Below are 25,850 nucleotides of genomic sequence, written 5' to 3'. Positions count from 1 at the left end.
ACAGGTGAAATTTCAGGCGAATGTCATTTAACGGCAAACTGAGGTTCGGGAGCTCATTCAGCAGCCAAATTAGTAGCCTCGACAGCGGTGCCCACTAGACAAAAAAAGTTCAGCAATAAACCAAAGCATACTGTTCTGAAAACTGTCAGTAAACTTATATTTTCCCCTTCGTATTCTTTTTCAGATAAAGAAATACAAACAAGTACTTACAAAGAAAAAATCTCGTCCCCGGTGAGCACGCCACCCTGATACGGATTATTTGCGGACTCGTCTCGGCTTGTGATGTCTAGTTATGTCACCTAAAACTGTTATTTTATCTTCTTTAATTAAAGAAAAAGAATGACCTGATTAGGAAGCTCACAAAATTGCAAAATGATTGTTCAAGTGCGTCTAGAATGCTTTCATGCATAATAGTGTTTTAAAACAAAGCAGGTCATTCATTTTCATAGTCATAGCGTCACCGCTATGACTATCAAATGACATTTGTTTTGCCGTGTATAACCGCGCGGCCAAACCGAATGTCATTAACAGCAAACTTTGAATGACGTTAGATTTGTCGTGTGGCAGGGGTAATAGGCTGATGCGTGCGCACAGACAGGTGCACGTGGCGGCACGTGCGTAGAACAGGTACACGCGGAGGAGAGCTTTGACTCTGGGGATGCTGCCGTATGAGCCTTTTGAGCGATTCCCGCCAAAAGGAGGAGCGAAAGCGAACAATGAGACGCGTGCAGGAGGTAGCACTGAAAAATGGAGTCTTGGATAATCGAAAACCTTTCGCTTTCAAAGCACGTTAGCAGACTTAAGTTCCCGTTTCATTTTTTTTAGAGGCGAAGCCCCTTATGGGCATGGGCTGTCGGCGTCTTATGTCGTCGTCGTAACGGTCGTCTCACGTAGTCACGGTACTAAACCACCAGGACATTCGCTTACGCCTCCCGCCAGACCGTAAAGCGTACTAAAGCAACACCGGGACACTCGTTTACGCCTCCCGCTCGAACGCTTTGTGCTTCAAAGGCACGAGTCTTTTACAGCAAAGCTGTACACCTCTACCCCCAAACAGCTTCATCTCCGTTGGCAAAAACGCCAAGGGGCCAAGAATACACTTATACACTGCATGCGTCACCCCTCCCCAGATTTCACGTTTTATAGGCGAAGCACCTTAATGCCGAGGCTTGTCCGGCGTCCGGCGTCCGTGCTCACGGCACAGCACCGTGTAAATCGAAACATGTCAACAAAAGGTTCACAAAAGGTCAACAAGAAAAAAATAAAAGATTCACAAATGGTTATAGAGAGTGTGTGTGTGTGTGTGTGTGTGTGCACCTAGAGAGCCGTGCTGCGCATGCGCGAGGAGCATTGAATTGGATCGGATTGGATTTGGATTGGAAATCGTTTCAGCAGCAGTAAGCACTATCACGGGTGATTTACGGTAAGAACTATCCCCAGTGCTTCGCCCACGCGTCAAGAGTCACTTCGTGGAGATGCGTGAATTTTTTCTTTCTCCCTATGACTGTTCCTTTCTTTACATTGTCATTGTTTTTGTCCTTGCTCTTGTATTCTTATATAGGCACAACGACGCTTTTCGTACTACTACGTTGTTTTCAAATAACTTTCAAACATGCCCGGTTTACAGAGTCCAGAGGGCGCCAGTGCAGTGGCTTTTATATGACGTCACAGACGGTATTGGGGTTCACGGCGCTTCGCCGTGGTTGCTTGTCCGCGACCCTCCACAGTGCTTCGGTTGCTCTGAAAAGCTTTCCTGACATCGTAGCAAGTCATTTGAGGTTTTCAAATGGCACTGAGCAATTTATCTCTCAGCTTCACCAGCTTAGATTGGCTGCAAAATGTCGTCATTTCGTGGACATTTACGACATAGTCCCTCAGCCGCGACAACTGATACCGACTTTTTTGCCCCTCTACCACACGACCTTTGACAACTACGCAAAAATTTCAATATCAAAAAAAAATTTGCGAAGGAGCGCGTTCAAATATCAGGCGAACTTAATGCTTGAAAAAGGGTTTACTATTATCACTTCGACCGAGCTAATAGCGCATTCAAGCCAGTTCTCTCGGTTAAATCACCTTTTTTGAATAATTTCGAAAATTGTAAAGATATGTTAGCGATGGAACGCGCTCAAATATCAGGCGAACATTATGCTTGAAAAAAAAAAAAGGTTTTAATATTCTCTCTTTCGGCAGCGCTAATAGCGTATTCAAGCAAGTTATCTCGGTGAAATGATCTTTTTTGAATAATTTGGAAAATTAAAAAAAATGTTGTTGAAGGAAGGCGCTCAAATATCAGGCAAACTCGATGCTTGAAAAAGGCTTTACTATTCTTTCTTGAGCTAATAGCGCATTCAAGCCACTTCTCTCGGTGCAATCATTCCTTTTGAATCATTTGAAAACCATCTGCGTCACGGAAAGCTCGAACAGCCTACCCAAATCGCCTGAAAATGCGCCGCAGTTCATCGGAAATCTCGAACACCTTTCTTTTTTCTTCGACCCTCAATGCAGACTGCGCCCCTTGCTACAAATTCCACGCCCGAGGCGATAAGGTATCGTTTGTCCGGTCGGCAGTATAGGCCGCTTTCTCGACGAAAGCAAACAAAGCCGACAGCGGCCATACTCCTTTTCTCTATGCGTACTTTTCTCTAACGAGCCAGAACGTGACAGACCAAGATGAGAGGTTATATAACGCACTTCGCCCGTGAAGCAGGGATAGGTCAAACACACAACTGGTTATGGGGGCGCGGGCCAGGCGACGGACGGCACAGCCGCATGCACCGTACTAATAGAGAGAGCCATAGAAGAAGGCAAAGGCGAGAGGCGCGCCACCTGGGGACTTATGATCGAATGACGACGGCTTTATAAACGGCGCCGTAAATCCACTCACGCCAGCGGACGGCGGCCTCTTCTAAAGCGGCGACACCTGTCGGCCGATGCCCCGAGCACATACACGTCGAGGAAGACGTGCAGGTTGTGCGGCCGTCGTGGTCTTTTCGATTCTTTCCTCGTTTATTTTTCCCGCGCTCGGCGTCTTCTCCTGAAGCGGCGAGCTGGCACGGGGTTCTGTCTGGCTGGTTAATTATGGGACTGTTAACTACGGCCCCGCGGCATAGCCGAGGTCATTCGCCCCGACCGACACCTCGTCTTCGCCTTCCATGCACGGCGTTTTCCCGAGCGCGGGGTGCGGGTTTAGACTTCTGTGAAAAGGGCTAACGATGCGCTTCGCGCCCGTCTTAAACGGGCCGGGAAGACAAAACACAACCTTCTTTCCTTTGAAAGGACAATTTGCAAGTTTACCGTTTTTTCGCGCGTATAACCCGCCCATGCATATATTCCGCATTCCATCTTTCGGCCCGCCGGGAAAGAAAAAAAAAATCCTCGCATATTGCCCGCACATGTGGTACAGGAAAGGCTGCACCAAAGCTACTGCTCAAGCAACACATCACATGCTATGTAGAGAGAAAAGGCGTACATTAGCAAGCAGACTACATTGACTGCAAAGCGAAAGTCACAATTCACTCAGTGTCACTGCTCTCGCTAGAGCTATCACTTCAGCCGCAGTCCTCACTGTTGTACACAAGGTCATCTTCGGTTCCATCTATGTTGTTTGTGATTGATTTTGTCTTGTTTTCATCCTTGTTTTTTCTGCCTTGTCCTTGTATGTTTTGCGCAATCGCTGCCATGGAAGGCTTAGTCATTGTTACTGCGTAGGAGCTTCACGGCACAACGCGCATTGCCATGAAGCAGCACTAAAGGAAAAACCCCGCGTATTATCCGAACCCTACTTTGCCACTGATATTTTCGCATTCTTTGGAGCGGGTTATACGCGCGAAAATACGGTACTCATCTCCATGCCCAACAGTCGTTTGTTATCCGACCTTGAAAATTTCTATGAAGTATTTATCCCAAACTTTTTTTTATTGTTCCGTTCAGAGTAATTGGTTACCCTTCAAGAACGAAATGAAGACAGTAATAAAAACATGTTCCCACTATTTCTTTAACTGGACGGCCAACGTGTTCCTGGTTTAACAACTCACTCAAACGCCTCAAGAACAAAAAGAAGCGCCAATATAAAATAGCTAAGCTAAAAATCAGTGCCAGTGCCTGTGATATGAACCACCAGAGTCCCGTAGCGCCAATCTGAGAAACTTTACCTTTCTCAGTCGGCTAAAGCCAGGCGGTCTTTCTTTTCCACGTCTCTAGCCAGAATGCTACAGAATAACCGTAAACAATTCTCGAAAGCAATTATACCGAAACATTCAAAACGCCTCTGCTTGCGTTACGAACACAACTGTCTATTCCAGTTTTTGATGTTGCCTGGAAATGAAACTCTACTTTTTGCTCGGTGCTTCACAATGAGCCCAATACAAAGTTAACTAATACCCGTGCCACACGTGCACGAAAAAATGACATTAAGTGTTTACGCCTTAAGATAAATGTCGACATTTATTGGGCGGGCCGTGCTACACGCGAAAACGCAAAGGCATTAAATGTGTTAGGCATGATGGTGATCACGACCAAAAAGAGAAATTCACTCATATTTTAGAAGTCTTTAACGTAGAGAAAAACGTCTTACAAAGGTTGAAAATGTGTTTTGTGAAAGAAAACGTCATGAGAAATAGTGTTTTCTTAGAAATGGTGTGAGCCGTTTCTAAATGTTGCTTCAGCAGCTGACGTCGCCTGCCAGCGGTAGCCAAATCCGAAACATTTAACACGACGAGTAACACGATGTTTTGGCTTTTGCCGCTGTTCTAGTGAATTTCATTTTTTTTTTTTCAAAACATCGCCCCCAAGAGTTCACAAAAATCGTCTTATTTCGAACTTCAGCTACGTTTCCGCGTCAACACTCTCGCGCTGAGAGGTTTTTTTTTTCATTTGGTGCTCATCGCGTTTGAGAATAGGCAGATTTAAGGTGTTCGTGAATGGGATTGAGTTGTGCGGAACTCCTTAAAGGAGCCATGAAGACAAAATACAAGTTGGATTTATTAGAAAGACTGCTTAGTCCCGATAACAATGATACCAATATCATCGCAATCTTCGAACAAATAACGGAGATATTAAAGAAAACGTGTGAAGCCGTGGCGACCCCCTAGCCAATTTCCCGCAACTTTTCTATGACGTCACGGAACCTTGTTTGTGCGATTGGCGGCCGCCTAACTGACCTGTCGCGACGACACATGACTGGACGTCTGTAATGGGGCCTCTAGTTCCATTTGACCGCATCACTTGAATGCTAACGTGCAGTTAACACACTGAAAATTATGTTTTATTGTTGGCCCGTATGACGTCATTCTTGCTCATAACACGTCACAGTGGCGCAAAATTTGAACGTTTTTAAATACTTCTTCCTTTTTTTTCGTTAAAAACATCTTTTGTGCCTCTAATGGAGCTGAGTGAGATACTCAATCCTAGTTCTTTCAAATTAAACGAAATTGTATTTTCTCTTCATGGCTCCTTCAAACTAAAAATGAGTTAGAGCGAAGGACATTAGATTTTTGCGCGTAGCAGCGAATTGATGGCATTAAAACTTGAGGCATTAAGCACTTAATGTGATTTTTCATGTACGTGTGGCACGGGTAAAACTTTCCTCTCTACGATCACCCAGTTGTACCTGACATTACCTTTGAAGCTAACGTTATCTTAAACCTGATTGAATAGCTCAAGCGCCCTTCGTCATCTGGCATGTATGGCTGTAGTGAAGAGTGGTGGCCCATCCGCCGGCAGGGGTGGCGTAACGTTTGCGCAAGAGAAAGCTGCATCGAAGAAGAAGAAGAAGGAAGAAGCAGTTCCGAATCGGTGTGCCGAGACGGCACTTTATTTTTCTGGTACGTGTAGTATCGGTTTTTGCTTCAGTTTGTTGAAGTTTTTTTTTCTTAGGTTCTCAAAATTGTTAACATCACGTCCCTCACATTCTTCACACCTCTATTTTACCCTTAGTTTGAATTCTTAACCATTTTACCAAAACTGACTTGGCCAATCCCCCAGAGTGGGTATGCGCCATTGATTTTTGGTACCAACCAAATTAACCAACCAACCAACCAGTTAGACGGTGCCCTCGCGGTGTAGGCCCGAGGAGCCAGAGCTACCGCACCCCGTGACGAGTTACAAAGACATCACCCAAATGTACAGAAGCGGCAGATGTAGGCTTCCCGGTCCGCATCCGCAACTTCGCCGAAGGCAGCAAACGATTGTGCGACGCACGCAAGCGGAGTCGCTAGCGCATCCCGTGCTATTGCACAAGATGTTCCCAGCAGAACATGACAGTTCATGCCCGTTTTGCAGACGATCCGAAGGCACTCTAGCACACATTATTGGCGAGAGCACTAAGCTCAAGAACCCCCCACCATCCCTACCACCCCCCCCCCCCCCTCCCCAACCCCAACCACCTAGAGCGATGGGAGACCTTGTTGTTCAGCCCCGACCTCCGATCCAGCTCGCACTGGCGGCTGGGGGCCAGGAGCTGCTGGACACACATGGGACCTGAGAAGAAGGTTCTGGTGCCTGCGTGCACTAACCTTTACTAAGAGCTCAGTAAAAGTTGATTCTCTCTCTCCGTAGCCGGCGCTGCCGGTCAAGTCACCATCCGTCGCGGTGTAGGCCCCACGACAGCCCTGGACGCCGCCGGGAGAAGCCGGTGTCCGGCCCACGAGTGAGTGGCATGCCGGTGACGCGGAGCGCGGGCAGCGAGGCCTCGTTTCGGGCCTAAGCTCTCTCCTCTCGCCTCTAGTCATCGGCACCACCACGTTCGTCGCCGTGGAACATTACGCCGGGTTGAAGCTTCTCGGCGCACACAGCTCGTCAGCTCTGCGGACGGACTGCCACCTCGCATCGACTCACCGAAGTCACCAGCCCGTCTCCGCTTCATCCACCGTGCCAGCCCCAGCGGACTGCAGTGGGCCAGTTCTTCGCTAGTCCTCTCCGAGTCTTGTAAATGTTGTCTTCCCGCCTTCCGTGCCAGCCCGTTTGTATTGTCGTTTGCATATAACGCGTGTGTTCGCTTAGAAACAGTAGTCCGGCTCATGGCTCTCCGCGCGATCCTGCCCATTCCTTCATAACAATGGCATCAATTTCAAGATTCTAAAAAAAATACTATATACATATCTGTCGCAATACTTTCGCTCATTGTCCAGCAGCCGCTATGATCTGGAATGGTCCCGCAGAATTGGAAAATGGGCAAGATCATTTCAGTACCAAAAAAGCTAATCTATCGTCACAAAATAGCGACCGTCCTATCCCGCTCACTAGTACCCCGTATAACTTAGTGTAACACGTTATTTATTCCCCCATTACAAAATTCTTAACATCCCTTAATTTTTTCGCTCCAATCAACATGGTTTCCTTAAAGGGCTATCTTGAGATACCAGATAGCTTTATTCATTAACTACGGACTACGGACACAAACGGCAAATCTTCCCCATTCCACACCACCAGCTCACAATGAAGCAACAACGTTCAGATGACTTCAAGCTAGCACATATCCACACCGTACCGTTCTTCATTCCATTTATCCAACAGACTATCAAGCCATCTGCAACTACTACCCAGAGCCCGGTACCCTATACCATCAGGTGCGGGAGTTCCAAAAAACACTGGACCTGCAACCAATCCCCAACCCCTCCATACAACAGTGGACGGCGTGCACGGTTAACCAGCAAGGACCCTACTTTTCAGCTTGACCTGGTGCAGAGGACCCGCGCAGCCAGCCGCAGCCAGGGGATCCAGGTATAGGGAACCCCTCCACCGGGCGGGTGCCCTAACAGCTGCACCTGTTGTTGCCAATAACGATTTCATTCATTCATTCATTCATTCATTCATTCATTCATTCATTCATTCATTCATTCATTCGTTCATTCATTCATTCATTTCACAGACTGTAAGCAGTTCCTATTTGTTGACTCGCACTCTTCTAGTATATCTCCCGTTCTCTCAGGAGCGCCTCAAGGAACAGTTTTAGCACCTTTGCTATTCATAACTTACGTAAATGACTTTCGAACTAATATTCAACGTAACAAACGCCTATTCGCTGACGATTGCGCCCTATTGTATACCGTCCCATCTGCAATAGTGAAGAGAATGTAATTCTCCAGCGTGACCTTAGTGTTATTAAAAATTGCTGTGATACATGATTAATGCCACACTGCCACATGCCACTAAAACTTCATTACTGTCATACCATCGCAGGCCGACCTGCATCTCGCATAGTCAGGTAATTTGTAATTATAACGTTTCATCTAACTGATTGTAGGGTTTAACGCGCCGACGCAACGCAAGCGATGAGGCGCGCCGTAGTGGAGGGCGCCAATTTAATTTTGACCACCTGGAGATCTATAATATACGCTGAAATACGTTGTACAAACGGACGTTTTTTTTTTTTTTCTCTCTTTTCGCCTCCATCACAAAAGCAGCCGCCGTGGCCTATAATCGAATAACGTTTCATCTGTACAAACCTGTTAATATTTAGGCGTAACCTTAACCCAGTATTTCACTTGGACAACTCGCATCATGAACGTGACCAACGATGCTAACCGCATTCTTGGTGTGCACCAAAATTTACGTGTTTGTTCAAGCCAAGCGTACCCAGTTAGGGATATTGGCCAAAATTAGCCAAAAAAAAAAAGAACTTTAGCGTTTAACGTTATCGTGGCAACACTTCCTCCGAACTAGAAATACACGTCATGGCGTGCGACCCTCCAAGGTGGTGTCAAATGATTGTCACTTCCAAACAAATGAACGAAGCTGACACTTATAGCAACAATGGTGCAGTATAAAGGATCGTTGCGGCAGCGAAGAAGAAGCAAACCGGCTGCAATCGTAGACTTAAACCGTCGTGATGTCGCATCTCCGTCGCATCTCTCCACTCACTGCTCGGCATGCACGTGTAAGCCGTGTAAGCCAATCTTGAAGGAGGTTAAGGTCCTGTGCCGGTGCCGTGATAGCCGGGCGAGGGAGATACGCGAAGCATATTACATAAAAAAGATGGGTCAAGAGTGCGTCAGCGAAACGTCGATATGGTTGCACAACAGTGAGATGAAATTTATTGATGACCGGAGTTGGGGTGTTTGATTTGTTGGTTTTTATTATCGTTATGCGAAGTCCCATTGGTTTTTTGTATTGCGCATGCGCAGTGGCGGTGTTTCCGGATGTACTGATATGTGACTTTGGTGTAATAAATGTTAATTGCAAGTCTGCGCCTGTCCTGTGTTTCCTCCCTTTTTGCGGCCGTTCAAAATCGCGCAGTTTTTTACCTTACGCCGGGATTCTCGTGAAGGTTGCGAACAGCTTCACTACCGTCAAGTCTTACGCATTAGTGTGAGCTTCTTTCATTTTTTTTATATTTTCGGAGCTTTTGATGAAATCGCAGCATCATTTTTATGGAGAAACCAGTCTTTTAAAGCAGCAAACTTGAATTAATGCGTCGTGGCGCCTTGAATCTCTTTGCGCTGTCGGTCGTTTTTACGACGACAGTGAGCGGATTTACGTCTAATTGTGCGTCTAATGCCTTCGCATTAAAATAAAATCTCTAACCTCCCCTTTCCCGGTGCGACATAAAATATATTTGACTCCATGCGCGCGCTTCCTGGAACACTAAAATGATTCTCCCTTTTCGACAAAGCAGCTTAATGTGCCGACATTTCAAAAAAGATCGGGCGCTGTTGTGCTTTCTAGACTTCTACTTCACGGCCGTTCAACGACACGACCCTATCCAGTGATCATAATGGCTTGACCTATCTCATTACAAATGCCATATCTAGCATATATATATATATATATATATATATATATATATATATATATATATATATATATATATATATATATATATATATATATATGTGTGTGTGTGTGTGTGTGTGTATAGTTATGAACAAGGGTTCCTGGCTATAAGGTTAACTGTACGATAGAGAAGTCACATTGAAAAACATAACAATATTTATTCTAACCTTTCGACCGGGGGCCGGCATTTTTCAAAGATACAAATAGTGCAGATAAGTTGGGTTTAAATACATTTCAGTTGTGGGCGGGGCAAGAAGATGTATCGAGCAAAAACGTAGGCTCTAGGCGACACAAAAGCATACGAAGCCGCAGAACGCAAGGGGTGCCCCCCTTTGCATTCAAGATCTAATCGATAGGCGTGGGTTCGGTCCCCACTCTGGGCGCGACTTTTTATTTCTTTCTTCCGTATATTTAAAAAAATGTTAACTTCATTTCCCGTAGTAAAGAAAAGAGCCTAACCACGCCCATATGCCTCCTTTGGCGTTGTAGACTGCCAACCTATCTTTCTGTATTTCCTCAACGAGCATCTCATTTCCTTACTATATTATTCTGCGAAATCCTAGCGAGGGTCTCGGTTCTGGCAGCCTTGATGCCTGGGTGGCATAAGAGGGCTTCCCGCCAGTAACCCGCTCATGACAGGCTGTAGACGTTCGAGCCACGCCCCGGGGGTTGAAAAGAAGGTCCCCTCCTCCCCGTGTAGTCATAGTGGCGCTGGCTACCACCCTCAAGCGTCAGATACACTTCTAGTAAATATAAATAACCCAGAACGTGAAGGAGAACACAGTCGCCCAGATAGCCGAATTGGTAAGGCATTCGAGATCTAATCGCAAGGCGTGGGTTCGGTCCCCACTCTGGGCGCGTGTTTTTCTTTCTTTCTTTCTTCCGTATATTTAAAAAAATGTTAACTTCATTGCCTAACACACCCCTATGCCTCCTTTGGTGTTGTAGACTGCCGACGGTTTGGGTTCGCGTTCAGTTCAGGCAAAAATACCAATCCAGTTCCGGTTCGGTTCTGGTTCAACAACCTGATATATATATATATATATATATATATATATATATATATTGTACTGGAGATAGTTGTCCCCGACACGACGACATACCTTGCGCTTAGTGTGCGCCAATCTCCACTGTGCAACCGACGGGGTATGTGGCGGAGGAAGGACTGCTATGTGCCGCATGATGATGGCAGGCGCAAGGCGCTGGGCGAGAGAAGAAGAGGAACGGTCAGCATCGCGAGTGGCTCGCTCTAAGAGAACGCACCGAGACATCGGTCTGCGCCGCCTTGCCCGTCTCTGGTCTCTGCCTCTTTCCAAGCGTCGTGCTGGTCCCCAGCTATAATCCACCTTATAATATATATATATATATATATATATATATATATATATATATATATATATATATATATATATATCAGGTTGTTGAACCAGAACCGAACCGGAACTGAACCGAAAAAATAAATAATGGTTACAGGTTCATGGCGAAACGGTTCGACCCTCCGTTGTTGATATTGCACAGGCAATGCAATTGAGGCCTTTTTTTCTTTCACGTACCATCAACTTCGTACCCGCTCGCGCACTTTCCCCTCCAGACAATTGAACACTATCACGCTCTCTGTAACAACAGGGGAAATGAATGAGCACCAATGTAGCAATGGTCTGTTGCTGCCGGAAGCACGTGCGTAGTGCAAGCTGACCAAATAAAATTTCATTCTCGGCAGCTTTCAGGGGATATAAAACGACTTTGCCCTTCCCTAGCTGCGACTTTATTGGAGCAATCAGGCTGCAGGAGTGCTCCACTGCGCAACAGCGAAAGCCCACACCCGATGTGTGCAAACCTTTTTGCATTTAATAATTTGTTTAAAAGCTCCGACACCTGCAAATTGTTAATAATTGACAAGTGTGACCGCAGGAGCTGCTCAGTGGTTAAGCCGTTTGCTGTGGTTAAAGCGGCTAAGTGGTTAAAACGGCTAAGCCGTTTGCTGCTGACCACAACTGGCCTCGATCTCCCTTCTCCACGACCCTTTTTCTGAAGTAGATGGAAATCGAGAACGTCCGTGTATCGAGATTTTGATCCACGTTTAATATAACCAGCTGGTTAAAATAAGTCTGCCGGCCTGTAACATAAGCTGCGCCTCGGAGCAGAGATATAGTACGGGGCATAAAATGCGCCAGTTTTTTTAAATGTGTTTACAGGGAAAACAACAAAAAAAAAAGGCGAATCACGTTGTTTTAAAATATTACGCAAAAAGTAAGCAAAACCGAACAAGTAAAAAAAAGCACCAAAACGAGGATATTGCTGTATACTTTTTTTTGCACCGCCTTTCACAACCAAACGTGTCATCAATGCGAAGGAAGTGAGTTCCGTGGTCAGTTTTTGAGGACAGTAAAGTGGACAAGTTCAATTTTTTACAGATACAAATAATAACAAATATGTCAGGGAAAATTGTTAAGGTGCGCACTTAATCCCTTGGCAAGAAACTGCAGCCCTCGACCTTGCCTTGGAAGCAGAAACAGTAATAAAGCAGATGACACGTGCAGAAAAGCAGGCCAGTAACTCGCACTGTCCCATTCACCTAGCGATCATCTTTTCTGCTTGTTCTGCAGTTTTGTCTCTTTCAGATCTGCTTTTTTTCGAAGGTGCACTTGTACTGACTGCCCAACTTTTAACAAAAGTGTGGCTAACACATTCGATAAGGGGACAGCTAACAAATTATTCAGGGTGACCAAATAGTCTAATTCATTTGTAGTATTTTGTGCCTGTTGTAGGATTTTTCTGTTTTGTTACAAATATAAAATATTTGGGCCATTGGTATTTACCGCTGGTATTTGAACGCGCCAGTACGCAGGCCTAAATTTAAGGCTTCAAGGTTAGCTGAAAGGGGATTCCATAGCAACGATTGCGATTTCAACAAAAAAAGGAAAGGCCAGAAAATATATCTCACCGTCATATCTCTTGGCCGTGGCTTTATGAATAGTCGCTAAGACAACATAAAGTCTGGACAAGAAAGTAGGTGGTAAATCGTAGCCTCTTCATGTGTTTTTCTACTATATCGTAATTGTTTAAAGTTTGCTTTGCGATTGCGCCACCGCCCTTCGGGAAAAGCAGCATTTTGAATTTTTTTTGTATTTTGATTTGACTCGTTTTGAACTACTAAATGTTTTTTTTCTAATTTCTGTGATAATTCAACACGTCGAACCAGTTCGTGAACCGGTTCAAGCTCCAGTTCGGTACGTGATTTTGTCGAACCGGAACACGAAATGATTTCGCCTAAACCAGAACCGTAATCAAACCGGTAGTTTTTTCGGTTCCACACACTGATATATATATATATATATATATATATATATATATATATATATATATATATATATATATATATATATATATATATATATATATATATATATATATATATATATATATATATATCACCACTGCTTTTCTGACTCAAAAAATTCTACATCTGTTTCTATGACCTACCGCATACCCTTTGCTTTCCGAGGTTTTCTTGACTGCCAACCCTTAATCTGTCTTAATTCATTGAGCCCCTCATTTCCCATTTTCTGATTCGCTACATGCATAGTGAGGGCCTCTGTTCTGGCAGTCTTGGTGCCAAAGGTAACTTAAGAGGGTTCAACGCTGGTCGACCACTCTCGACATGTCGTAGACACTCGAGTCACAGCCCGGGGGTTAAAAAGAAGGTCAAAGATGAAGGTTAAAAAGAAGGGGTTAAAAAGAAAGTCTAGTGGCGCATACCATTCTGCTAGTACTTGACACATAGCGTTTGTACAACTACTGGAGGATTGTCCTCCGGATGCATATTCCTCTGGCGTCGACGCCCTAACCAGTGCTACCAGTGCTTACAATATATATATATATATATATATATATATATATATATATATATATATATATATATATATATATATATATATATATATATATATATTTATATATATATATATATATATATATATATATATATATATATATATATATATATATATTACATCTGCGGTATACCGGGACGGTGTAGCGAAAAAAAAGCAGTGATTCTACTCTGTGAAGGTCACTGACCTCTCTAGCATACGATATAGAGGTCACACACACATAGAAGTTAGATGAAAGGTACGAGCAAAGTTTAATTTCCTTGAGCGTTGATGGCGGTCATCCCTAATAAAATCCCATAGGCAGACGCCGACACTTATATTTTGAATGTCTGATACTGAAAATGGTGCGTATGGATAACTAATACACTCAAAATGCACATACAAGGGATGAGACGTATAAGCTCAAAGTCTAATTCGTGTTTTGACATTGAAAATTGTTACTGTTGATAAGTAATCTACTCAAAACGTGAATCCAAGAGGAAAGCGAGTAAGTTTGAGGTCGAAATCATGTTTTGAGCACCGTGCAACTTAGGGGTGACGGCGTGCTAGTGGCAAACACAACGGGACGTTCGTTTTCCAACTCCTCGCGCTTCATACTCGTGGAGACTCGGCAGATTCCATTTTTCGCAGACATAAAGAACGTGTGAAACCCTAGACATTTAGGCTCTGGGTAAAAAAAAAATCTGGCGAGAGCCTTCCTGCGCCCGGTCATGTAGCCGGGTAATGAGCTTCACGGGACAGGTTCATCCTCTATGTCACTAGCCTGTCCGGAGCTATTTCAGCTACTCTCCGCCAGGGGAAACGTCCTCTGCTGCGGAGCTTCTTTAAAAGCTTGCAGTTAATGTGCTATGCAAGTACCAGGCTTCGGGCTTCGCCCAGGTAACTTTACGACTATAAACTGCGAATTCGAATCAAATTTACCCAGAAACTCAAATACAATTGGATCTCTGACTGACACCCCCTAGCCGACATCCCACTACACAAGGTGCTGTCCAGGCTACCCAAGCTGTAGCGAATAAGGCCAGAAATGTCTGCCTACACCACGATGGCATCATCGGGTTGTAAAAGTGGCGATGGCAACGTAGCGCCCCGACAGCCTGCGATCGCGGCCGCCAGTTAACTGCTACGAATGTGCCAGATAAGTGACACCTTAGATGCGTCTAACTCATTGTGGCATTCTAACGTGGCCCATGAAGAAAACCGACAATAGGTGCAGGGTCCTTGGAAGCAGAGTTACTCAATATATACAATTGCGAAACTCCGCTTCGAATCCTGGCGGCGCTAGCCCCCCTGCTCCGTGGAAGCTGAGGGGCAAGTCGACGCGCGTGGCACCTAGGAGATAAAACTTAACTTCGCTAAAAAAATATTATTCAAAATTATTTTGTAAAATAAATATTGCTTTTTAAATTAAAATACATTATTAGGTGAAATGTATTTGTGTTTTTTAGGCTTTTCTTTTCATTACTTACAGCAGCAGCCGCAAGCACTTGAGTACTACTTCAGTGTTCTGCCGACAGACGACAGGCTAGTCAACTTGCCCTGTGCTTGGCCCGGTGCAGGGGGGGGGGGGGGGGGGGGCAACCGAAGACCGGCTTTCGATACATGGGCCTTGTTGGGTACGTTAAAGGAGCCATGAAGACAAAATACAAGTTGGGTTTATTAGATAGACTGCTTAGTGCCGATAACAATGATACCAATATCATCGCAATCTTCGAACAAATAACGGAGATATTAAAGAAAACGTTTGAAGCAGTCGCGACCCCCTAGCCAATTTCCCGCAACTTTTCTATGACTTCACGGAACCTGGTTTGTGCGATTGGCGGCCGGCTAACTGACCTGTCGCGACGACACATGACTGGACGTCTGTAATGGGGCCTCTAGTTCCATTTGACCGCATCACTTGAATGCTAACGTGCAGTTAACGCACTGAAAATTATGTTTTATTGTTGGCCCGTATGACGTCATTCTTGCTCATAACACGTCACTGTGGCGCAAAATTTGAAAGTTTTTAAATACTTCTTGCTTTTTTTTGTTAAAAAAACATCTTTTGTGGCTCTAATGGAGCTGAGTGAGATACTGAATGCTCGTTCGTTCAAATTAAACGAAGTTGTATTTTCTCTTCATGGCTCCTTTAAGGCCGACCCGAGCCGAGCTCCGTCGCCTCCGACATACGTGTGGTAGAGTGGTTTTAAGCGAGCGGCCAGCCAATGTTGCAGCCGTGAAGAAGCCTAGAAGCCGTAGGCAAAACGTAACCTGTTTACTTCATAGCGAGAGATGAGCCGAAGCCAAAGAACAATGCCCCGACGGGCGAGGAGTGTTGAAGCAAAGTCCAGCGGTGTGGCTGAGTCGCAACAGCCTATGGGGAGTTTCGCAGCTGGTATAAACTTTTCTGTTCCCCAATTTGAAATGGAAAGGCCAGAACGTTTATCGTTGCTTTTAAGAGCCGAACGGTTGTTTATCAAGCCTTTTCGTCTGTCTCCTGCAGGTCGTGGTCCTGAAGGGGTAGGAGCAGGTTCCCAGACATACAGATATAAGACGCAGTGGTCTGGCAGAGGCGTGTTCCTCTCCCTGCTGCTGGGGGAGGGAGCCTTCCGTCGCTGATGTTTAGCTGCCGATTCCTTTGTGCGAACCGTAGATCTTGCGCGGCGACGGCGCTGCCGTTCTCGGACGAGCGCCCATTGATGTTTGAGCCGACACAAGAAACCCACGGCTCCGCTGTTTCAGAAGATGTCACGCTGGGTGTAACTGGGTTTAATTTTATTTCTTCAATCGGTCACAGTAGACTGTAAACTATGACCGATAAAACACCCAAAAGACTCATGGATTTGTCGTCTGCTCCAGACACTTCCGGTTCGACATTTCTCCTTCCCTCCCGTACGCCAGCGGCTTTCCCGCGCGTGTGTGCGTGTTTATTTGTCACAGAGTGCTTACCTTTCGGAGAAGCCCCTAGTACGATTAATCGTTGTTTTTCATTGAATGCGCGATGCATGAACGTTTCTTTTTTCTTGAGGAAAGCGATAAACAACACGCACACACGCGAGTGATAGCTACCGGTGTGCGGGAGGCCAGAAAAGCTCTCTAAGCGGAAGTGGCGGGTCTCCGCGGGAGCAGACAATGTACCCATGAGCCTCCTTTTTACCGGTCACCTGTGGTTAGTACATACTCGGTTACAACTTAAGAACGGCAACGGAAGTTAGCGCTGTGCCTCATCACCACGGCCGGGTGTTACTCCGCGCGGCGCAAGCAGTGCGTTACTGGGAGTATTTTGAACATGGCACGAGTTGTTTCCGTGATTTTTCGGACTTAATATGCTTATAAACTACTGCAGCAACGACAAACAAACTACGTGAGAAAAGGCAGACGACATCACGCATTCATACCAATATCATTTCAAAATGGGCGCGCCCGTTGACATCCGGGTCCGTCGCTTGGGCGGCGTGATACCGTACATGAGCTATTGTCGTTCTTAACTTGTTCCCGAGTATAGATGTGCTGATGCATGCGGACTGCTGATAACAATGTAGCATCCCGCGCGCAGCTAGTGAAATAAACTAAAGGCACCGCGCGATTGGGTCCAATGATGAGGATGATTATTCAGTATTTGAAACAGTGTGGCTTGAGGTCTTGTCAGGGCTGCGGAAAGTGGGTTAAGCGGGTGAAGGCATCTGCATTCCGTTATCTATCCCCGTGGTACTTGCCATAGTCCACAGGTCTCCTTGTGAAGGTCTCCTTTTGGTGCGCTGTCCTGGTGGTGGCGCGATGCCCAATCCTGGGCGGACCTAATGTTCGGCAGCTGATGGTTTCTTCTCTCTCATAAACGGACTCTTAAGATAAGTTGAAACTTCTATAAACGAAGCTTACACGAACGTGGCTTACACCTCGGACGTCCTTATAAAACGGCACTTTCCTAACGTCACTTGGCCGGCCCATTTGCCCATTTTGTGACACGGACACGCCGTCATTTCGAGTTTGTGTCACCTTACCTGGAGGTGCCTCATGGTTGGGATCTGGAGTCACTACTTGGCCTACTACTTGGGCAGAAACTTGGAGGCTCACAAAGCGGGTTCAACTTAACTTGAGGACGACTCAGCGAGCGATGGAATGGAAGATTATAGGTGTAACGTTAAGGAACAAGAAGGTAGCGGGTTGGGTCAGGGAACAAACGCGTGTTAAGGACATATTAGAAGAAATTAAAAAGAAATGGACGTGGACAGGGCATGTAATGCGAAAGCAAGATAACCGTTGGTCATTAAGGGTAACAGAGTGGATCCCTGGGGACGGCAAGCGTGGCAGGGGGCGGCAGAAAGTTAGATGGGCAGATGATATCAAGACGTTTGCGGGGGTAGATTGATCGCAGTTAGTACAGGACGGGGATAATTGGAGATTTGTGGGAGAGACCTTTGCCCTGCAGTGGGCGTAGAGAGGCTGATTATGATGATGACGACGACGATGATGATGATGATCTGGAAGTGTCCCGCCTTTTCAAAAGGATGTAATGCCCTCATTCCGAAATTGACATTACCATATTCTTTATTCAGGGAGTGCCCCGCTTTGCGAAAAAAAGTCGTTATAGCAGGGGAGTTACAGACTGGAATAAAACAATCCTTCGTTCATACAGCACACTTGCTTGTCTTGCAGCCGGTTCCAATCTCTGATGGCCATTTCAAAAACGGAATTGTAAAACATGGCTGTTCTTGCACGGTACTCTTTCACTTTTTGTCGGTGGTCATTACGACTAGATATGTAACTGGGTTCACTGAAATAGTTATGACGGTCAATTCCAGTCTGCCCATGAAAGACAAAAAAGAAAAACTTCAAACGCAGTTTTTTTTTTTTTTTTTCCTACGCAAAGAGAGCAATTCCCAACCCAATTCAGCTTTCATAGCAGTACAGCTGTCTCTCCGCTTGTACCGCCCTAAAACAGACCGCGCAGTTCTGTTCTGAATTTTTTCGAGCTTATCAACCAATTTGGCCTGCATCAGAGAACGATCACCTCGACCTTCTGAGAACGGACCTTCTACTCTCGATTGTGCGGTGAACTACGCGATTAGTCCTGTTCGAGGCAGTGTGGTGTGTGCTCCGACTGCGTGTTCCCGGACACAGATTTAAGCAGAAAGCTAAAACTATGACTTGAACGTTAACTTTGACCCACGTGACCTCATTCATATGAGAAAGTGTTGCTGGGCGTGTGTTTGTAGTATGTTTGTAGACCTCATTCATATGATCTTGGTGTGCACACATAACTCCGCCTGTTAGAAAAAGTAGTCTGGTTGGTAGCTTCAAATAAGGCACATATCTATGCGGAGATTGGACAACAGGTTTCCTACCAAATTAGTCTGAACGCACGCACGACCTTCTTTTTCTTTTCTTTTGGCTGTGTGTTAAATAAAAACCTCAAGTTCGATGGAACTGTCCGCCGGGTTCTGGACTCTGGTATTTTCGCAAAACCGCCATCCTACCTAATTATCCCCAACTTCTTCCCTCCCTCACTCTTTATCCTTTCAGCCCTAGTTTTTTTTATTTCAAGCATAACAGTGTTTTTGTGAGGTTTCTTAAAATTTGGGGTCACATAAGGCCACAAACAAAAAATAGAGCTGGTAGTGCAAGTAATAACTGATTTATTAACGAAGCAATTAATTAGGACATCTGGCAATTAAAATTTTTATGTTGTTCAGAAATATCTTTTTTTCAAGTTTTCCTACGTTAGGAGCACATGAGCCTACACACAAAAAGCGAGCTTCGGATTGAAAGTGTTCATAGATTTACAAGCTTGGGAACGAAGCTAGGACCTCCGTTTTTTTTTTTTTTTTTTTTTTCACCATCAATGTCGAAATTTCGTCTTCACCGGAGCTTATTCTTCTGTGTCGCGTCCAGCTCCACTAGAACGCAACAACGGTGATGTCTATCGCAATAGGCATCATTGAAGACAAATTTCCCAGAAAACTAGCAGTTTCGGTTTCGTTTTCTATGCGCTAGAGGAACTTTTATGTCATGGAGCCAATTGACAGCTCCAGGGCCGAAATGGTTAACTAAAAGGCTAATAAAAAGGTAGCAACGGGTTGTATTTACTAACTCCTTACGAACGTTACTGCCCCGCACAACGGAACGTAGGTCCTGCAGTAAGTATGGACCCTAAATGCTATTGTTACTAGTCTAGACAGTGCACTTAGTAACTGCTGCTTGCTTGACACTAACATTCAGTGATAGTAACAACATTATATGAGTTATTGAATATAATAACTACAGCACTTTTGCCACTCCACCTCACGATTGAAACGTTTTTTTTTTAATTCCACGTGCTGATTTATATATGCTCGCATTGAAATACGTAATTCTAAAATTTTTGCTAAAATATTTGTTTTTTGCGACAAGTCCACCGACTCTTCCGCTGCTGGGTATAGAAGCAAGAGCAGATGTATTTCTAAGGTAACTATGTTATACTCGCTCTCCCAGTGAATACCGTTGGTTTTCTTGCTCAATTTATTTGTTGTATAAGTGTGATGTGTGCGTGCCGAATGTGCTATGTCATGCTTTGCGCTCAGCGGATCCACATTGTCACGCGTAACTCTTTACTAGGTTATGCAGGGCCAGTAAGTAAAAGCACGTGACAAGTAACGGGTCAGTGTTCTGTTAGTAAATGCGCCATGTTTTTTTTTTGTTTTTTTTTTTGTATGAGTGCCGAGCTGTGGGAGAACCCGACGACCAGCTCCGGCTTGGATTCGCAGCAACTCCTGGTGTCCAGGGCTGAGACAGCACGGTCGTCCCATGGTCTCTTGGAGTGAGAGACCACTCCCACGTCACCAGGCTCAAAATAAAATTTTACAACAACAACAACGACAAGAACAGGGACCATAAGCTTTACTTTGTTGCTTTTTATTCTTTGACCCAATCCCAACCAGGGCCTACGGCCTCCTTCCCAGTAACGCCATTCATTCATTCATTCATTCATTCATTCATTCATTCATTCATTCATTCATTCTTCTACTCTCCGCCGCCAGCCCCCGGCACTCTTACAGCCTTGTGGCCTCGTCTGTTAACGGCATGAGGAACAGGTCATGATGGTGATCTCGGTGTGGCTTTCGAGAGTTTCCCTCGGGTATCTTGAGCAGTGGGGAACGTATTCCTGCCATGAGGGATGAATTACAGTACTAGTACAACCTCCATTTCACGAAACAGACTGATTTGACGGCAACCGTACTCAACCGGTGAGCACCGGGACTATAGTCCCTAGAAATCTGGATAGTCTGCCGTCCGAGCCAGTTTTGCATTACAGCGGTGTGTCGCCGCAGCGATGAAAGCGCGCGAAAAACAGCACACAAGTCGACCGTGGCGCCCTCTCAGTGCACCTTGAAGCGCTCTCACCGTGTTTGCCGAGGAGGTAATTTAAAAAATAAAACTGCTGTTCTAACAATTTTTTATTAAAACATTATTTATTTGCTTATGTTTTCTGGCCTAGTATATTTTTGTTAGCAATTAAAAGTTCAAAATTAGTGTTGTCTGGTTGCGCGCCGCTTTTAGCTGTGGTCGTCTGCACCCTGCGGTGAGCAGACGATCAGAGGCAACAACAGTAATGTTCATGGTCAAAAAATGTCCGAATAAATTTATTCAGGCCAAAAAAAGATGAAAAGAAATAATATTGCCCCTAGAAGGCACCAAAACAAGTGTTAAGTTTTAAGAATAACGTCTCAGTAGCAAAAAAGGGCCAGTTTACTGAGAGGGCGCTGCAGTCGAGCGGTGTGCTGCCTGCTCTCGGCTTCCATCGCAAAAAGGACCCTGCTGAAGGCATCGGAGGGCAGATTAGAGAAATTTCCAGGTACCAGGATGTTTGTTTCCCAGTCGAGATCGGGGGGCGAGCGCGTGCTCCCGGGGCGTGCTAGTCAATCAGCGTCTGGTCTGACTTGACGTAGCATTTTTATGGCTTCACCGGCTTCATCAAATGCTGGTCAAGCGGCCTAAAGTGAGCGAAAAAGAAAGAGAGAGGTCTTTATTGAAATCAGAACGCTTGATGCTATCAGCGAGCGTAATTAATCATGACGTGGTAGCACAGAATTTTCTTTTGTTGTTATAATAGCATAACCAAAAGTTAATATTAGTTTAATAGCTTATACTTTAGTGTACTAGAAAGGAACCTATCTGTTTAGCCGCGTGTGTTGTGGAAGTCACACTCTTAAAAAAAAGGTCGGAGCATTCACTAATGGAATACTAACAAGTTACTTGTCCCAGTATACACTAGGTACTTAGTAACTGGAGGTAGTAAATGTAGCACTTGTCAAAATTACTATCCGAAGCAGGCAGTAAGCACCACTACCCCCACTAGTAAAGTCCCAGCGATAGCACTCTTCTGAGCTACATGCGTTTACTAACTGGCCATGCACAACCTAGTCACAAGCACGACCTTAATCTAGTGCTACCACTTCCTACACTCAGTTAATTTACTAACCATGCCGTTGTTAGTGCCAGAGCCTACGTACAAAACCGCGGGGTAGTAAGGGTCGTAAGGAGTTAGTAAATACGGCAGTTACTACCTTTTTACGACCTTTTTTATTAGGAGAGCAGCGTAACAGACGACAGGGTTCTATTCTTACTTGGCCTGGCAACCGACATGGATTCTTGTGGCTCGTGACGACAAATGCAACAACAGGGGCCATATGTTCTTGTTCATGCTGCAAGCCGCTTTTTAATTTCCTGACCAAATGTCTGTTTATCGGCCTATTTTCATACTTCTAGAAAACTTCCCTTCTTAGTAGCAATACTTTTAGCAGGCACAGGCAACTTTCGAGCTTATGCGTGAGCCAGGCTAAGTAAGAATAGGAAACTTGTCAGGGGGCCACGATGCCACGCTTGTTGAAGTGCGTCTGCCTAGAGCCCCTATACTTTCGCTTAGGCCCCAGCGCCACACAAAAATCTACGCACTGCGAGGAATGTGAACGAGTCATTGTTTGTTTTCAACGCAGAAAAAAATTCCGTGTTTATTTTTAGGTGGATGGCTCCCGGTGACGTCAGCCGTGACGTAGGCAATGTCACCACGCTGTGACGTCAAAGCAACAACGTCAAAGAGTTCATGCTGCCAGTCGATACTCATTGTGTCCCGCGAATGCGAGTCGAAGAAGCCAGGTGACGCCAGAAGGCACTCTCTTTTGTCGTCGCGAACCAAGCACGCCGGGACGGAGAAAAGTAAATATCAGCGAAAAATTGGCGCGCGTTTTCTGCGTGGCCTTTGCGCACCGCAGTCATGAGCTTCTAAAATTCTCCAAGCGTTCCATGCGGTCAATCGACACATGATCTGTTTCGAAATTGTTTTGATAAAATAGGAACTACAGCCGTTTTCTGCAGCCATACTCTTTGCGTAGACAGCCATATAATGACAGCAGAAGTGAATTCTGTAGTGTCCAAACTTCATCGTGAGCCACTCGCAATGCAGTTGTGAACGCTAGTAACTAATTACGACAAGTAAATCAAATTTAGCGTAATCATAGAGTCGTCTCAGCAGCCAATTTTAGTATGATTTGTTTCGGGATAGTTCAGATTAATCAAGAGTTACGATTGCTTTCTGTAACTACACGATGTCGTTACATGAAGTTTTCCGTTATACGCCTATCGGTACGTGCACGCTATATGGAGAAACCGTGAAATATACGGAGTTTGGTGTAAAAGTCATGTGCACTCCGTAGGGGAGACATAAAAAGAAGCACATACCAACATAGGTGTCTTCCGGTGGCCGTGACCAATTCGTAAAAGAAGGAGCAAATTTCCTTACAACCGAAATAATTACAGCAGTTTTTACGGCAAGATCATGACGTTCGAATGGGGCAGTGAGAAATTTTCCTCTGCTCAGGGAAGCGGCCACATTCAAATAAATAATATTACCTACCCCACGAAGTGACGGCTCAACTACAACAGGTTTAGCGGTTTGCTCGATTAAACGTTCATTCTCTCTCTCTCTCTCTCTCTCTCTCTCTCTCTCTCTCTCTCTCTCTCTCTCTCTCTCTCTCTCTCTCTCTCTCTCTCTCTCTCTGTATTCAGGCTGGTGTTAGAAAAGAGCAAGGTTGTCTGTCGATGACAAGAAAGGCCGGCTCAAACACCAGTTTAATTTCGGGTGGTGGCATCTCACGGCTTTGAGGGACACTTTCCGTCGGCGGTAGACAAAATGATGATGAAGGTGACGACGACGACGATGACGACTATGATGATGATGTCATTGAAGTGTTTGAAACGTACCCACAAAGGGGATCGACCAGGGCTAAAGCGGTGACTGCGCCTTTGTTAGGTTTATATGATTAATATAGGTTTATTTTTTGAAGCAGGCCACTCGCTTGAATTGGTACGGAAACCATAACTACCGGCTATTTAGGGATTTCATCGCAGTCCACGTTAGTTATTCAGAGCAAATTGATCTTTCGTTGGCTTCTTTTGGTTCTTTTTTTAACAGGTTGGCCGATCTCTGACCGATACACTGCGCAGCTATTCCTAAAATTTTAGAGTCATTCATAGAAATTACCATCATTTTATAATTACGCGTTATCCCGTGCAGTTATGTTTTGATAATGTTTATTACGATTATCTTTTTTCTGTACATTTTATTACCTAGACAAACACGTGACCAATCTCCCCGCAGCACGTGCGCACGTGCCCTTGTGTCGTCGTCCACTGTCATCATCACCGGCGAATCACAGCGTTCTGCGTTCTTCGACTACGTAAGCAGGGCGAACGAGTGACTCGTCGAAAATCCTCAAATGGTGAGCACCGCTTCTTCTACAGCGTCCTCTGCACACGCATAGTGGGCAGAACATGCCGCTGAGACTGCTGCGCGCCTTAAGTCACGAAATACTTCAGCGGCGATCAATTTACCCGACCGCCCCTCGTTCAGCCGGGGACGCCAGTGATGACGTGTGAGAGCGGTTCATGGTTCGGTGGTTTACTGTACGCAACATTTGCTCATTATTGATTCCGATATCGGATGTCTTGTTACCGTTATCAACTGTCGTTTTATCGCCCTCGGGTATTTTTTTAGTGAATCGCGGTCGCCTTTTCTTGTTTGCGCGTGCGCCAATATGGCGGCTGAGCCATGGCTCGCACCCTTGTTGAAATAGTGCTGCAATCAAGGGCCATGATAAACGCGAGTTCACTTAGTGATTGCCTCTGCCGTGAGTAGGTGGTATTGCTTCTGACGTGGGGCGCGTCTTTCTGGGGGAGGTTACGCTAAATTTGTGCACGTTGCACAGCTGTTAATCGCACACAGGTCGCGCCATTCGGGTTTCCCTCCGTGGTCTTCCTCACTCGCGCCCCCTCCTCTCATTCCCCCCATGTAATAGGGCCTCTTCGATTATCAGTGTCGTACCGTCGGAAGTACTGCCCGAGACGCGGTCCAGCGCTCGATTTTCCGTGCATTCTTATGGGACCTCCGGTCCGAACGCAGTCCTCGAACTGCCCGCGGACTGCCCAGGACTGGTATATCGAAGAGGCCATGGTTGTATTTTTACGTCATGTTTGAAGCGACCAATGAACGGGTGCTGCACTTCGCGTTACGTTGAAGCTATTCGCTCGGAGTGTCTTGACAAGTTTTGTGATTGCGAAAACGGTCGCAAATGGTTGCTGTGCTAGCGTATCGAGAAATTAAATCCTGGTGAAATTTCGCACCGCTGGCTTTGGTCGTGAGCAAATGAAAAGTCACTTGCTGCAAGTGATTCAGCGGCAACGTAGACTGAGCGCCACGTTTCGGGTTGAAGTGGCTGCGGGAGGTGGTTTTCTGATTTATTTTTTATTTTGATTGTGATTACTTGATTGTTTGATTCGCCGATTGACTGATTAATTGGTTATTTGATTAATTGATTCGTTGATTATTTTGATGGGTTTGTTAATTGTTAGATTGATTGATTGATTGATTGATTGATTGATTGATTGATTGATTGATTGATTGATTGATTGATTGATTGATTGATTGATTGATTGATTGATTGATTGAAATAGTGCACGCACCGCGGGCGGCAGTGCGTGCCGCAATGCGCGTTGCAGCAGCATATTTTGTTGTTTTAGAAGTACTGTCCTCTACACCACCGCAGGTATGGGTTGCCCTGTGGCTATGTGCCATTTTGCTATAGCCACAGAAGAAACGGGTCATGAATGCGCCGGAGGTAGTTTGATGTTTCGCTTTAAGGTCCTTACAACGTGAAGCGGTACCCGCAG

The 25,850-nt window shown here is 45.3% G+C and overlaps 1 long non-coding RNA gene across 1 annotated transcript in view; it reads right to left on the bottom strand.

The window, feature by feature from the left end:
* Positions 1 to 21,145: 21,145 nt before the first annotated feature.
* Positions 21,146 to 25,850, bottom strand: part of LOC144138566 (uncharacterized) — a 61,766-nt gene continuing 57,061 nt past the window's right edge. The window contains exon 4 of the long non-coding RNA XR_013315901.1: positions 21,146 to 21,619. This is a non-coding gene — a long non-coding RNA (uncharacterized LOC144138566). The remainder of the gene's footprint in view (positions 21,620 to 25,850) is intronic.

This window comes from Haemaphysalis longicornis, unplaced genomic scaffold (genome assembly GCF_048455015.1).
Source record: "Haemaphysalis longicornis isolate Haplotype H1 unplaced genomic scaffold, Haemaphysalis longicornis Haplotype H1 scaffold_5, whole genome shotgun sequence".
In the NCBI taxonomy this organism is placed as follows: domain Eukaryota; kingdom Metazoa; phylum Arthropoda; class Arachnida; order Ixodida; family Ixodidae; genus Haemaphysalis; species Haemaphysalis longicornis.
Note: the sequence above shows the minus strand (reverse complement) of the source record. Positions and strands in the feature narration are given on the sequence as shown.